We start from the raw sequence: 15,227 nt of genomic DNA on the forward strand, positions 1-15,227 counted from the left end.
TGTCTCCCTGCCCCCTAGACAGTTTCCCCCCTTATAGTGATTAACTAGGTTTAGACATCCATGTTGTATTTTTTGCAGGTTGTTAGAATTTCATAGTGGTCTACTTTGGGATATTAATGCTTTATCCACTTCAGATCTCACTGAGCTTTAGCTTGTAGTGTTTATTTAAGATGTTTTTCTCTCTGTATGGTCTCCTGAGAAATACATTTCATTTTCAGGATGATCCTGGGGGAGTAGCATATGTGTATGTGGATGGGTGGGTAGGTATGAAGAACTATCCTATGGCACAATCTGAGAATCCTTTAGTACCCTGCAAACAATATGCAGTCATTCAAAACAATGAATCAAAAATAATAGGCTACAATGAACACTCAACAATTTTTAGTTCATCCAGATATTGCAAAGTTTCCTGTGGTTTGCAAAGAAAAAATGCATTAGTTCTTTTATTTTATTTTCGATGGTACAGCTATCTGTTTTAATAGCATTGAGATCTCATTCCATCTTCTTGTGACTAGGACCCCAAAGGATTTACCTTTGATAATGATTTTATCTCTAAGCTGGGCTTGAATGTCGACATTTGTGGCCTGCATTGCAGTTTTTCAATTAATGGGGACATAAATATTCCATTTCCAAGAGATGAATACAATGTAGTAAAGTGGCAGCGGTCCCTCTGCTCATGGTGAATTGTTCAATTAAATCAAATATACGGAATACCGAACTGAGTCTGGAGGGCCTACATTGTACGACTTAATCTAGCCTCAGTGCAATCTCACAACTGAACATGGGTGATGAATGCTGTTAGAAAACTTGATTCTTGCTTATGAGTTTCTCTGTAGAAATTCCCCAGTCTTTGACTTCATGATAACACAAGATCATCATGTATAGATTTAGAACTGGAAGGGACAATAGAGGACATCAAATCTAGTCCCCTCCTTTTACAGATAAAGAAACTGAGGTCCTGAGGTTAAGTGACTCTCCCAAGGTTTCACAGGTCTACAATGGCACAGCTAGAATTTAGCTCTGCCAACTCTCCACTCTACTATGTTGCCAGAAAGCAACTAGTGAGGACATTTTCTATACTATTTCATTTTGATTTTGGCAACTTGTCTACAACTTATAATCTTAGGGAAATTCTTGAAACATTGAGAGGTTAACTGACTTGCCCACAGATATACTATGTTTGTGTCAGTAGTGGGTCATTAATTTTACTCCTCTCCATTGATTTAATAGATACTTCCCTCCAAGGAAATAGTGAGCCCTTGTCCCAATAGTTGGTATCCTCATGTCTATTCAACATTAATACTGGAGTATTAGATACATTTGCTTCCATATGTTGTATACCTAATGTGTTCTTCCAATCAATCTCTTTATTTTTAGCCAGTACCAAACCAAATTACTTTGAGTATACTACTTTGTAGTAGCATCAACCTGTCAGTGTTGTTGTGAAATGTTTTGGAAACCTTAAAGTGCTATATGAATTCTTCTCCTCCTTCTCCTTCTCCTTCTCCTCCTCCTCCTCCTCCTCCTCCTCCTCCTCCTCCTCCTCCTCCTCCTCCTCCTTCTTCTTCTTCTTCTTCCTCTTCCTCTTCCTCCTCCTCCTCCCTTTTTTTCTCCTCCTCCTTCCCCTTCTCCTTCCCCTTTTTAGTACCATGTATACAATGGCTATTTAATGATGAAAGGGAGCACTACATAGTAATACTTTCATGAATGCTTTTGACTCCACAGGGTTCTTTACTAACTACATATTATAAGATATCTGACTCCATTGTATTAGCAAGGCCTATGAGAGTTTTGTGTTTGTGATTAGAATGCTTAGTACCAATCTGTAGTCTTGGCCTGTATGATGGAATACGATGCTAACAGGGCATGCAGGGTAAACCTCATACGTTAAATTCTGGAGTGAGCTCTATGGTGTAAGGTGAAATAAGAGTTTAAGGGGATCGCAATGAATTATAGCCAGATGATTGTAATTCTGGTGAAATTGAATTAATTTGATCTGTTGCCAGGGGGGATCTCAGAGCTCATCTAGTCCACCCCATCACACCACAGCTAAAGGAAGCTAAGGCTGTTTTGTTATAAGCAAATAAAATCTATGTTCAATTCTAAGTGTTAGGTTTGCATTCATGAAACATTTTCTTATAGAAAGTTCTTTTAGAAGTTTAGAGAAAAAAACTTTATTGATCTACTATATAAGGGTGGTATAAGATGGGTTGTACACAACTGTGAGGGCTACTTTTTTTCTTATATAGCAGCAATGAGGGACCATGAATTCTGCAGAAGGTACCCTTTACTTGACTATTGGGATATGCACCTTTTGGCATATCCCTTTTTTAAAGGTAATTTCTCCACATATTCAGAAACAAAATCTCCTAAAATTCCCTAGGCCTGGGGCAGCTAGGTGGTGCAGTGGATAGAGTACTGATCCTGGATTCAGGAGGACCTGAGTTCAAATCCGACCTCAGACACTTAACACTTACTAGCTGTGTGACCCTGGCCAAGTCACTTAACCCCCAATTGCACTGAAAAGGGAAGGAAGGAAGGGAGGAAGGAAGGAAGGACGGAAGGAAGGAAGGAAGGAAGGAAGAAAGGAAGAAGTATTTGGGCAGCTAGGTGGTGCAGTGGATAAGGCACCGGCCCTGGATTCAGGAGGCCCTGAGTTCAATTTCTGCCTCAGACACTTACTAGCTGTGTGATCCTCAGCAAGTCACTTAACCCTCATTGCTCCGCAAAAAAGTAAAAAAAAAATTTTAAAAAAAATTCCCTAGGCCTCCAAATAGAGGAATTATGTTTTGTTCAGGTGACTTCCTTATAAACAAATTAATTCAGATTTTTATATGATCACTCAATTACCTGGAAGAGACAGTGTATAGAGATTTACCCACAAAGAAACTCCCTCTATCGTTGGAGAGTGTCAAGAGCTTGGCAATTTATAGTCTCAGTGCTTGGGGCACTGAGAGTTTAAGTGACTTTCCCAGTATGCCAGTATATGTCAGAGGAGGGACTTGAACATAAGTCTTCTCTAAACACAAGCTTTCTCTGTTATGTCACTGTCTCTCATAGGCAACTATAATATATGTTAGAGAGGTATAAGACAAAGGGCTATGTATTCCTTCTGTCAATTATTTAATTAGCATGATCTTAATTCTAAGTCTATTGTTAACATGACTGTATAGAAACTGGTACTTACATGTCAAGAAGAGAGCAATAGTTAATGAAGTATCTATGGGTATGTAGCTACTGATATTTAGTCATTTATTGAAATAATCTCCTAGTAGTTCTCCTTGCTGCTAATTTTTCCCCTTTAAATTTATCTACCATGCAGCTACCAAATTGGTATTCCTAAAGTACAGTTCTGACTATGTCACCTTTCCCCACTCAAACACTTTTTAATAGCTCCTTATTTCTTCTAAGACAGAGATTATTAACCTTTTTGTGTCTTGGATCTTTGGCATTCTGGTGATATCTATAGATTTCTTTTCAGATAATGCTTTTAAATGCATAAAACTACATAGAATTATTATGAAAACCAATTACATTGAAATATAGTTATCAAAATTTTAAAAACAAGCAAGCCTATGGACTCTAGCATTGAAGGTGCTTTATAATCTGGCTCCCACTTACCTTTCCAGTATTATTTCATATTATTCCTCTTCATTCCCTCTCTATTCTAGTTAATCTCAGAATTACAGATATAGATTTGAAATGCATTTGAGAGATCATCTAGTTCAACTTTTAAAATATTACAGATGAGTAAACTGAATCCCAAAGAGGTTAATTGACTTTCCCAATGTCACTTAAGTAACAAGCAGCAGGTACAGAATTTGAGCTTGGGTATTCTTGGCTCCAAATTCAACATTTTCTACTACTTCTATGACTTTGTAACTGTGTTCTACCCAGTCTAGAGAAGCACAATTCCTCCTTGCTTCTGTCTCATAGTACCCCTACCTTCCTTTAAAACACAACTCAAGTCTTTTCTCCTGACTAGGTCATTACTTATCCTCTCAGTGGTTATCACTTTCCCCCTCTCTCAAGGGGTGGGTATTTGTGTCCATTTTGTGCTTGTATCATCAAAGTTGAGAACAGGCTCTTTGAGGGCAGGGACATTTTTTTTGCCCTTTTTATCTCCAATGCATTGTTCTTTAAAAATGTTGTTTGGATTAATTCATTCTTCTTTCTTTCATTTGAAAGGTATGAATTCCTTCCGAATGATGATATATTGGTTGTCTTTCTCCCAGATGATCTTTTCGAATTATATATATATATATATATTTTCTTTCTTCCTCTCAATTAACATACCTTTCTCCAGCCCTTTGTCTGAGATATATACTTGCTATCCCTAGCTGCTTTTGAAACTCAAGAATTAGCCAAAATCAAATTTCTTCTGCTTTCAGTTATATGTTCTTCCATCAGACACCCACTATTTGCATCCTTATAATAGATATGACAAAATCAATTTCCGGGAGGTCTACCTTTCCAAGGACTTTAATATACTTTGGGAGGCTATTTCCTTAGGAGAAAAAGCCCTGCTGGTTCTTTGGTGTAATCTATCTGTTTAAACAACCAGCAAATTTGTTAGACTTCGCAATTTACATATGGAGCATATATTATATATTTGTTGATTGCGCACTCAGTAAATAATTACCCCAACTCCCTCCTTTCTTTTGTTGCGAATGCATGTGATGAGTATACTGGTAGCCCCTCAAAGTTATTCATAATGCTATTGATCATCCTTGCAATTTCTATGCATAGCACAAAATGAGAGTTTGAAAAATGCTTGATGGGCTGATTTGAATTGAACAAAAATGGTAGAATTTGTGTTTGAATTATTCATATGTGATATAGTGCAACAGTATTGAACACCAGACCTGTGGATGAGCGTTGCAATGGCAATGCTCAGAAGTGTATCCGCAACCAGACTGGAATATAATTAGAAAATATTTAGCAGAATAAATAAAGTGTATTAGAACATAGATAATGTTAATATGTAGTTATCTAAGTCAATATATGGTCAGAAGGGATCGTTATGTATGGTTCACTGTCTCCATTTCTATTTGAGTTGGATCCCACTGGTAAAATTGATATAGAGTTTTCCATAAAGCCAGGGACTCTTGGGTTTAAGTGTTTATTACCTCAAACACAAAGAGTGTGTGATGCTGGGCAAGTCACTTAGCTTATTAGTAATAAGGTGACTCTCTAAAACTATACATTGCAGTGATTGGTTGCATTTGGGAGTTCCCTTCCTTGGCAGTCCATTATAACAATGGAATCAAAGTTCTAATTCTTTTTTTTTTTTTTTTAAGTGAGGCAATTGGGGGTAAGTGACTTGCCCAAGGTCACACAGCTAGTAAGTATTAAGTGTCTGAGGCCGGATTTGAACTCAGGTCCTCCTGACTCTAGGGCCAGTGCTCTATCCACTGAGCCACCTAGCCGCCCCCAAAGTTCTAATTCTTAGCCATATTATTGTTTGTTATTGTTTTCTTATGCACTTAGAAAATGTTCTTTATATAAAAATTTCATTTGTTTTTTTTTAAAGGGTTAATAAGATAGAGAAAACAGCATGGAGAAAAAAATGTATCTCATGGTAGCGTCTTGTTAGGTGTGATTTTTGGTTCTTTTGGAGTTGTATTTTATAGTCACATACATGAATTGGATTTAAGTGAGGCAGGGTTGATCAATATTATTAGCCTCGCCCTCTCCTCCAGAGTCTCGGAAGTCCAATACACCAGAAAGTCAAGACATCATTCTCATGATGTCATTGGTCCTCTTTGAGAACATGGATGAACAACAACAAAGGATTCTGCATGAGGTCTCTACATAGAAAGGACTTCCAGAGCAAGTATTGTTTTTAATTAAAAAAAAATTCAGGGCAATGAGGGTTAAGTGACTTGCCCAGGGTCACACAGCTAGTAAGTATTAAGTGTTTGAGGCCAGATTTGAACTCGGGTCCTCCTGAATCCAGGGCCGGTGCTTTATCCACTGTGCCACCTAGATGCCCCCCAAGAGCAGGTTTTGTGAGTTAAATCTTTTTCACACACAAGTCTTACACATATGCTTCATTATTATTATGGTTTACACAGCATTTGTGGGAAGGAGTCAACCAGGTTTTAGAAGGATATTTTGTATTATTTGTTTTGACCATGTTTTATGAGTGTAGTAGTAGCTGCCCTGTGGGGACTCAACCTGTCAATTGGTAAAGAAGCTGGGGAATATGACTCTTTTTCTTCTTGTTCTCATTCTTATTCTTGTTTATATTCTTCTTTGTTCCCCAAATGTGGTCCCCCTCCTTGCATGTGGGTGCTCTGTCTATAAGAATATAATTTTTGTTTACTTATATTTTATAAGACATATTGGAATTTGGGACCTAGGTTTTTCAAGTTTTTTACTTCTATTTATTATTATTATCATCATTATTCTTTTTTAAAAGCTGGGACAATTTACTTTTTGTCTTGCAGTTTTCATTTAAATTAACCAGTGCAAAAACATGCTTCAAAAAAGCCCATTGTGTATCAAATGGAGCTACTTTACACATTTAAACCTAAATCACTCTGGCTCTCATTGAGTAGCCAATAATAAATCCCCAACCCAAGCCTTTGTGACTCATTGTTTTGGTCTTGTTGGCTTAGAATGAGTGTAAATAGCACTTCTGGTCAAAAGAATCAAAGGGTCCCACTGGATTTAGCAGCATGTATTGAAATTGGAACAATACAGAGAAGATTAGCATGGCCCCAGCACAAGGAAAACATGCAAATTCATGAAAAAAACCTCTAAGGGTCTTTCCCTCCAAGATTGATAGCTGTGTGAGAGCAAATTGGGTCAACCTTTGTCTCAATTCTTATCTAGTCCTTAGATGGCACAGTGGATAAAGCACTGACTCTGAAGTTGGGGTGTGTGTGTGTGGGGGTCTGAGTTCAAATTTGACCTCAGACACTTACTAGCTGTGTGATCCTGTTCAAGTCACTTAATTGCAATTTCCTGAAACATCCTGGGCTATCCACAGTCATCCTGATGATATACCTTTCCACTGGACCCTGATAACTCTGGAGGAGAGAGTGAGGCTGGTGTCTTTTGCACAGCCCTTCCTCACTCAACTCCAATTCATTGCAATCATGCCATCTGTCATGGTCCTCTTTAAGAACAAAGAACAAACAATAACCACCTAGCTCTTAGCCACTGAATGAGCATTGCCTCAGACAAACTGATTCCTAAGAAAGACCTGATTTAGAAAGGTCATGGTCTTGCGCTCCATCCTGGACCATTGACAGTCATCTTGACTTTTGTCTTGCCACTGGACTTCGGTGACTCTGGAAGAGAGAGTGAGGCTGGTGACTTTTTGCAGCTTTGCCTCTTACGTCCAATTCATATGCAAGCCAAACCATTACTCTCATGACATCAGTGATCTTCTTCAAGGGCAAACAACAACTAAATAAATAGTCAAACAAAAAATTCTGAAATGTCCCCAAAGCCCTTCTCTATACTGATACCTAGTTATAACCCCACTTAGCAAAACAAAAGATCTCCAGAAGAAAAAAGAGACAGAGATGGAAGGAGAAAGGGACAAAAAGCAAAGCAGGCAGGAGTACACTCCTATCTGTGGAGTGTCGGGGTTCCTCGAATCACCAAGAGAGCAAAAGCTCCCCTCTACCAAGGGGTGGAAGATAACAGCTCCTAAATGTTGGGACAAGAAGGATGGGCACTTCTCCATCAGCTCAATTTTTTTTTTTTAAGTGAGGCAATTGGGGTTAAGTGACTTGCCCAGGGTCATACAGCTAGTAAGTGTTAAGTGTCTGAGGCTGGATTTGAACTCAGGTACTCCTGACTCCAGGGCCAGTGCTCTATCTACTGCGCCACCTAACTGCCCCCATCAGCCTAATTATTAACACTAAGGATGGTTCTACAGTTGCATTGAATGTGTACCACTGACCCTATAAGAGTAGAATTTTTAGAATTTTTTTAAAGGTGATAAAGTCAGTTAAACTAGATCCCTCAATCCCTCAGGATGTTGCCAAGGAAACAGTTTATGGATCAGAACAATGTTTAACATTTAGTAAAGAACCAGCTCTCTAGACCCATATTATATAGGTCAGAAAGATAATCAAAATTAAAGGGATACTTTCAGGATGATAATATATGTTTAAAAAATTTGCCAGCACAGGCAGCAAAACTAGATTTGTCTGTTTGTAATCAGTTTTACTAACTGCCTTTCACATACTAGGCTAAAAAACACCATGGGGAAATATTTAAGTGAAAAATTGCTTTCAATTTAATTTACAAAGTGCATATAAAGCAGTTCTATTAATATAGTATTAGCCTCTGTAAAACTCTTGAAAACAATTGCTTCCATCTTCTCCACTGCTGGTAAACAGAAAAACAGGAGTAAATGGTTCCCCACTTCATTCAAAGCAGGCATTGCTAAAGGTTTTAGATGCCACTGAAGTGGAAGCTCAGGGGCAAAGGTGGAGACAAAAAGCTCACAGAGCCTTGGTCTTTTCTTTTCCCTCATAAGAACTTGGGTCTCTGGGGGCAGCTAGGTGGTGCAGTAGTTAGAAGATCGTCCCTGGAGTCAGGAGGACTTGCGTTCAAATCCAGCCCCAGACACTCGACACTTACTAGCTGGGTGACCCTGGGCAAGCCACTTAACGCTCATTTCCCCATTTTTTAAAAGAAGAAAAGAAGAAGAAGAAGAAGAGGAGGAAGAGCAGGAAGAGGAGGAAGAGGAGTAAGAAAGAAGGAAGAAGTCGGATCTTGACTAAAGATGAGGAAGGTGGGGAAACAGTTCGGATTTTCCCAGGTACTAGGCAACAATATGTAGTGATTGGTCTCCAAATATACAGTGATGCTCCTGGGACTTCAGAGATTCTTCATGTTTGTAGATGCCTGAACCAATCTTTGACATCTGTTGCTATGTTCTAGTCCAACCCTACCCCTATAGTGACGTCCAAGTATGACTCCCATTTAGTCCTGCCCACACCTCTTCTTCCTTATTTCTGTCAAGGACATTATCAAGCTTCTAGTTACCCAGATTCACAACCCTAGTGTCATCCTCCACTTCACTCTCACTAAAGACACAGATCTTATTGTTTCTATTTTTACAACATCTCTTGTATCTGTCCCTTTTCTCCACTCACACAATCACCTTCCAATTTAGGTCCTTATTATTTCACATCTGTCCTATTTTAAAAGCCTCTTCCTTGGTTCCTCCACTTTAAGTCTCTCTCTCCACTACAGCCTATTCTCCACATCTCTGCCAAATAGATTTTTCTACAGCCCAGATATGAATACATTACTCTCTTACTCAATAAGCTCCAGTCATTCCCTGTTGTCTCTAGGATCAAACAGAAACTCCTCTGTTTAACATTTAAAGCCCTTCACAACCTGGCCCCAACCTTGAGAGGGGTATTAGACATTATCACGGTCTTATTATAACTTACTCCCCTCCCTGTGCATTACAGCCCAGGCACACTGACTTTCTTACTATTCTTTATATGTGGTACTCCATTTCCCATCACTATGCCTGGAACACACTCCTTCATCTCCCATTAGTAGAATGCCTAGATTTCTTGAAGGCTTAGCAAAAGCATCATCTGCACCTGAAGAACTTTCCTGATATTCTAACTGCAAATGCTTCCTCTCACCCCAATTACCTTATATTTCTTTTATAAATACATACATGTATGTATATGTTTATATATGTGTGTATATACATATAGTGTGTGTATATATACACATACATATATACATATATATATATATAGTAGCAAATAAAAATTTATGGGATTGCCCTATTGTCCCAAGTTTAGGAAACATAGCTGGGGTTTATTTTATATTTGTTACTTAGAAATTTGAGGATATTGCACCAGTTTTGGGGCATCAAGCATTTATTAAAGCATATTAAATATTAGTAAAGAGGGCACATGGTTCAGAAAGTTAGGAAAATGTAGCTAGGATCTAGGGGAGGAGAGAGACAATGGGACATGTCTGCACTCCCCAAGTTCCCAGGCCAAGAGAGTGAGCATGACCCTGTAAGCTCTCTGTGGACTGGGATAGAGCCCACCCTTCCACGTTGCTCAAAGCTAATTGGCTAGCATCATTCAAATTTATTGGTTCACTGGATTTGAGGGTGGTCCAATGCAGTGTGTGCTAATGGCAAAGTAGGGAGCCCATGTCAGAATATTGAGCCCTCCAGGGGGAAAAAACCTTCAGGTGGGTGTGGTTTTTTATTGAATATAATTTTATTTTCCAAAATATATGTAAAAACAAATTTTAACATCAAGTTTTTTAAAAAATTGTGTTCCAACTTCTCTTCTTCCTCCATTCCCACCCCCCACCCACTAGAACTCAAGCATTTCAAAATAAGTTATACATGAGTAGTCATGGAAAACATTCCCACTTTAGCTAGGTTGTGAAAGAAAACAGTCAAAAAACTCCCCAAACTTCAGACTGAGGAATTGTCAAAGAGAAAAAAAAAATTTTTTAAAATGTGTTTCCAGGGGCAGCTAGGTGGCACAGTGGACAGAGCACCAGCCCTGGAACCAGGAGCACCTGAGCCCAAATCCAGCCCCAGACACCCAACACCCACCAGCCGCGTGACCCGGGGCAAGCCACCCAACACCAATTGCCTCACCAAAAAAAAAAAAAGAAAAATGTGTTTCCATCTATTTTCAGATACTATCACTTCTTTCTCTGTAGATGGGTTGCCATTTTCATAAGTCCTGCAGAGTTATATTGGACCATTGCCTTGCTGAAAATAACCACATGCTTCCCAGCAGATCATCTTACACTATTGCTGTTATTTTGTATACAGTACATTTCACTCTGCTTCAGTTCATGTAGGTCTTTCCAGGTTTTTCTGATAGTATCCTGTTCATCATAACCTAAATAAAGTACCTTAAACTTGACAAAGAATTTTCTTCATATAAGCCCAGCAAAGTAGGTACCATACATTTTGCCATTATATTCAATCATCATAACTATTTCCCTCCATCCTATTCCCTCCCCATGGTATTTACTCTATTTTCTATCTTCTTTTAAACTATTCCTCCTCAAAAGTGTTTTACTTCTGACTGTCCCTTCCCCTACTCTGCACTCCCTTTTTTTTCACCCTTCCTTCCTTATCCTCTTCCCCTCATACTTTCCCGGTAGGGTTAAATAGATTACTCCTCCCAACTGGGTGTGAATGTTATTCCCTCCATGAGCCAACTCTGATGAGTTTAAGGTCTTTGAGCTAATTCTATGTTCCAAATTTTTTTCCTCCCTCTTTCCTCAACCTTCCCTATGAAATGAAGCAATTCAATACTTGTGCTGTTATGCCGAACATCTTTACCTTCCTTGAAAGTATTTTGCTTTTTACTACTCTCTCCCCAAATCTGCCCTTCCCTCCTTCCCCTCTCCCCACCCCCCTTATCTCCCTCCCCTCCCTCAGGGCAAAAATATATTACTATACCCACTTGAGTATGTATGTTAGTCCTTCTTTGAGTCAATTCTGATGATATTAAGGTTCACTCACTCCCCCTCTTCCCCTCCCCTCCATAAGATTTTTTCTTGTTTTCTTCATGTGAACAACCTCTCCTCAGAGCATCTCTCCCCTTCCCCCTCCCCCAGTCTATTTCTCCTACACCTCAACCCTATTTTAAGGATGCAATTATGGATTAGTTAGGTGGCACAGTGGACAATGCACCAGCCCTGGACCCAGGAGGCCCCAAGCCCAAATCCGGCCCCAGACGTAAGACACCCCACAAAGAACAAAACATAACATTCCTTTGCATTCAGTTCAGACCTGTGTCTTCTGTTAAATCCTTACTGAGATAGTTCTTATGAGTTTGAAGTATTATCTTCCCATGTAGGAATATAAATAGTTTGATGTCTTAATATCCCTCATGAAGTCTTTTTCTTGTTTATCTTTTTATGCTTCTCCAGGGTCTTGTATTTGAAAGTCAAATTTTCTATTCAGTTCAGGTCTTTTCATAACAAATGCCTGAAAGTCTTCTTTCTCCTTGAAATTCCATGTTTGCCTCTGAAAGATGATGCTTAGTTTTGCTGGGTATGTGATTTTTGGCTGTAGTCCCAGTTCCTTTGCCCTCTGGAATATCATGTTCCATGGCCTCCGGTCCTTTAATGTAGAAGCTGCTAGATCTTGCTTTATCCTTATTGGAGCTCCACAGTATTTAAATTCCTTTTTTCTAGCTGCTTGCAATATTTTCTCCTTGACCTGGGAGTTCTGAAATTTGGCTATAATATTCCTGGAGGTTTTCCTTTTGGGATCTCTTTCAGGAGGTGATTGGTAGATTCTTTCAATTTCTATTTTAGCTTCTTCTTCTAGAATTTCAGGGCAATTTTCCCTCACAAGCTCTTGGAGGATTGTGTCTAAGCTCTTGTTTTGGTCATGGTTTTCAGGTAGTCCCATGATTTTCAAATTATCTCTCCTAGATTTATTTTCTAGGTCAGCTGTTTTTTCAAGGAGATATTTCACATTGCCCTCTATTTTTTCATTCAATTGGATTTGCTTTACTGTGTCTTGGTTTCTCATAAAGTCACTAGCTTCCATTTGTTCAATCCTAATTCTTAGGCAATTATTTTCAGCAGACAGTTTTTTAATCTCCTTTTCCATTTGGCTTTTCAAACTGTTGACTTTTTTCTCATGACTCTCCTGCATTGCTCTCATTTCCCTTTCCATTCCTTCCTCTCTTTCTCTACATCTTCGTTCTATCTCTCTTACTTTCTCTTCAAAGTCCCTTTTGAGAGCTTCCATGGCCTGAGACCAGTTCATATTTTTCTTGGAAGCTTTGGATGTTGGAGCTTTGACCCTATTATTATCTTCTTCTTCTGAGGATGTATTGTGGTCTACCTTTCCCCCAAATAAGTTTTCGATGGTCTTCTGCTTTCTCTGCCTACTCATCCTGGCTTACTATTTCTTCGCTTTTTACTTCTTAAAGTGTAGCACTGCTTCCAGGACACACTGTTCGTGCTACAGCGTGGCCCAGGGGGTGATTGAGCTTCTTCTCAGCCTGCCTGGCTTGTGAGTAATCACAGCTGCTTTCTCTTTGACCCGGAAACAGAAGTCTGATTGAACTCTGATTCTCTATGGTCGGAAGCTTGGCGTGCTTTTACCCCTCCCCCACTGGGCCACCACAACTTTATTCAGCCCACTGGTTCAGACCCAGGGCGCTTTGCCCCAACTCCAGTAGATACTGCCTCCACTTCACCCTGGCCTACCTCCGAACCCCCTCACCAGTCCGTGATCGGAGCCTCAGAAGCTGCTGGTGCTGAAGACTCTGACCTGCGCTGGAAGCAGTGTCCCTGGCTGGGTCCGGACCGCGCGCTGAGCTGTTCAGCCTGATCAGGAGGTGATCGGAATTGCACTCTTTTGTGGGTAAATAGTCTCACTCTGTTCTTCTGTGCATTAGGCTGTTCTGGGTTTTGATTTTTTACCGAATTATTTGGGCGTGAATGGACGGGTTTATCTGGAGCTTGTGGGAATCACAGCCTCTCCTCCACCATCTTGGCTCCGCCTCCAACCCCTCCGCCCTGGTGGGTGTGGTTTTAATCCCTATTCACAGTCCAAGGTCCAACCACATTTTCTTTGAAATTCTTCTGGCTCTGGGCTGGCCCCAAGAATGGTCTACCCAGGCTCTCTGGGTGTCATAGAATCACAAAACACCCTATTATTAATAATTTTCTCACTACACCCACATATATATATTCTTCCTTAGATAGATTGTAAACTCCATGGCACATAAAATTTGACTTTGTCTTTCTATCCCCAGAGCTTAAGACTGTGTCTGCCAGGTAGAAGGAATTTAATAAATGCTTCTTGATTGATTGCTTCTTTGAAGAAGAATTAAAAATGGCTCCATTCCTTACATATATTAGAGTGTAAACTCCTCAAAGGCAGGGATTGTTTTTGTTTTCGTCTTTCTTTGTTTTCCCAGCACAATGTCTGGCACATAGTTAGCATTTAATAAATGCTTGTTGATTATTGATTTATTAAATGCTATGATATTTCAGTTTGTAATGATACTGATCTGTTTCTATAATATTTCTAAACTCTCCATTACTGACCCTTCTCCCAGAAGTGTGACACTTTGAATTTCTTTAACTTGTATGTAAGAATTCCTAAGGAATCCTTTTCTTCTTGTAAAATATGTTTAAAACATTAGAAGAAGACAGGGCAAAAGAAGTAACCTGGATTCCATGGGCAGAAGTTAGGGAGAATGATTGAATTGTCTGGAATCTTCTAAAGTTCCAGATGGCTCCCTCTGTAACTTTAGCCTTTCATTTAAAAGCCATTTGTGACAATACTAATTAAGTTAAGCATCTTGTTTCCTGGTGTTATTGTGTCTCACTGAAAGGCAACTGCCCTCAATGTTGGCAAAAAGAGAAGAAGAAAAGCCATTCAATGTCTCCTTTGTGAATGTAATTTTTCTTCTAGGTATTTCTTTCTGGTTGTCTACAATGCAAGCAAGATCATTCAAATATTCTTTTAATCATACGGTCTGTAACATTACCAGCAATCAGACCAGATGTATAGTTTATGCTCCACTTGGTAAGAAGAGATTTCTTGCTCTATTGAGAAAATGTACCTAGATGACTTTGTGAAATATTGGTCATTTATCTATCAAAGTGGGACCATTGTACACTGAACCACAGTAAGAAACTACCATCTACCTTCAATTCTTTTCATTTATTCCTTAATAGAGTTTTGAGCTTCAGCAGAAAGCTGATCCAAATCTTTTATACTTGACTTGGCTTCTGATAAAGCAATGTACATGGAAATAGCAATAGGAAGAATAGAATTTTAAGAAAAAAGGTCAAAGTGACATCTTCAGAGCAAGTACTTTATTTACATGCAACAAATGCAAAGGAAGGGATGAGGCAGTGTTTTTGGACATTCTCATGCTCTATTTTGAACAACCGAGTGGTTATCATGAAAAGCCTGCTGGATTTGTGTCAGGAGACCTGAATTCAGTTTGGCTCAAACTTTGCTAGTGGTGTGATTAAGGAGAAATCACACAATCCCTCCAAGTTTCATTATTCTTTTTTGCAAAATAGAGACAATAATAATTTACTCTCTAACTCAAGGAAAGTACTTTTGAAAACTTTAAATAATATTAATATATGAATTATTAATGTGATTAAAAAACTAACTTATGACTTATAAAGCAGTAAAAATGGAAGTAATCCTTTTATCTGCCTTTTGGGCTCATTATTTGGTGTAATTGCCAAAAAATATT

General features: G+C 39.0%; 1 non-coding gene and 1 pseudogene across 1 annotated transcript; one reads left to right on the plus strand and one right to left on the minus strand.

Annotated features, from left to right (window-relative positions):
* Nucleotides 1-15,227, minus strand: part of LOC122732169 — a 73,543-nt pseudogene that overhangs the window by 43,586 nt on the left and 14,730 nt on the right.
* LOC122733106 lies at nucleotides 6,669-6,776 on the plus strand. The gene has a single exon (XR_006353708.1). It is a non-coding gene; the product is annotated as a U6 spliceosomal RNA (small nuclear RNA).

This window comes from Dromiciops gliroides, chromosome 6, assembly GCF_019393635.1.
Source record: "Dromiciops gliroides isolate mDroGli1 chromosome 6, mDroGli1.pri, whole genome shotgun sequence".
Classification (NCBI taxonomy): Eukaryota; Metazoa; Chordata; class Mammalia; order Microbiotheria; family Microbiotheriidae; genus Dromiciops; species Dromiciops gliroides.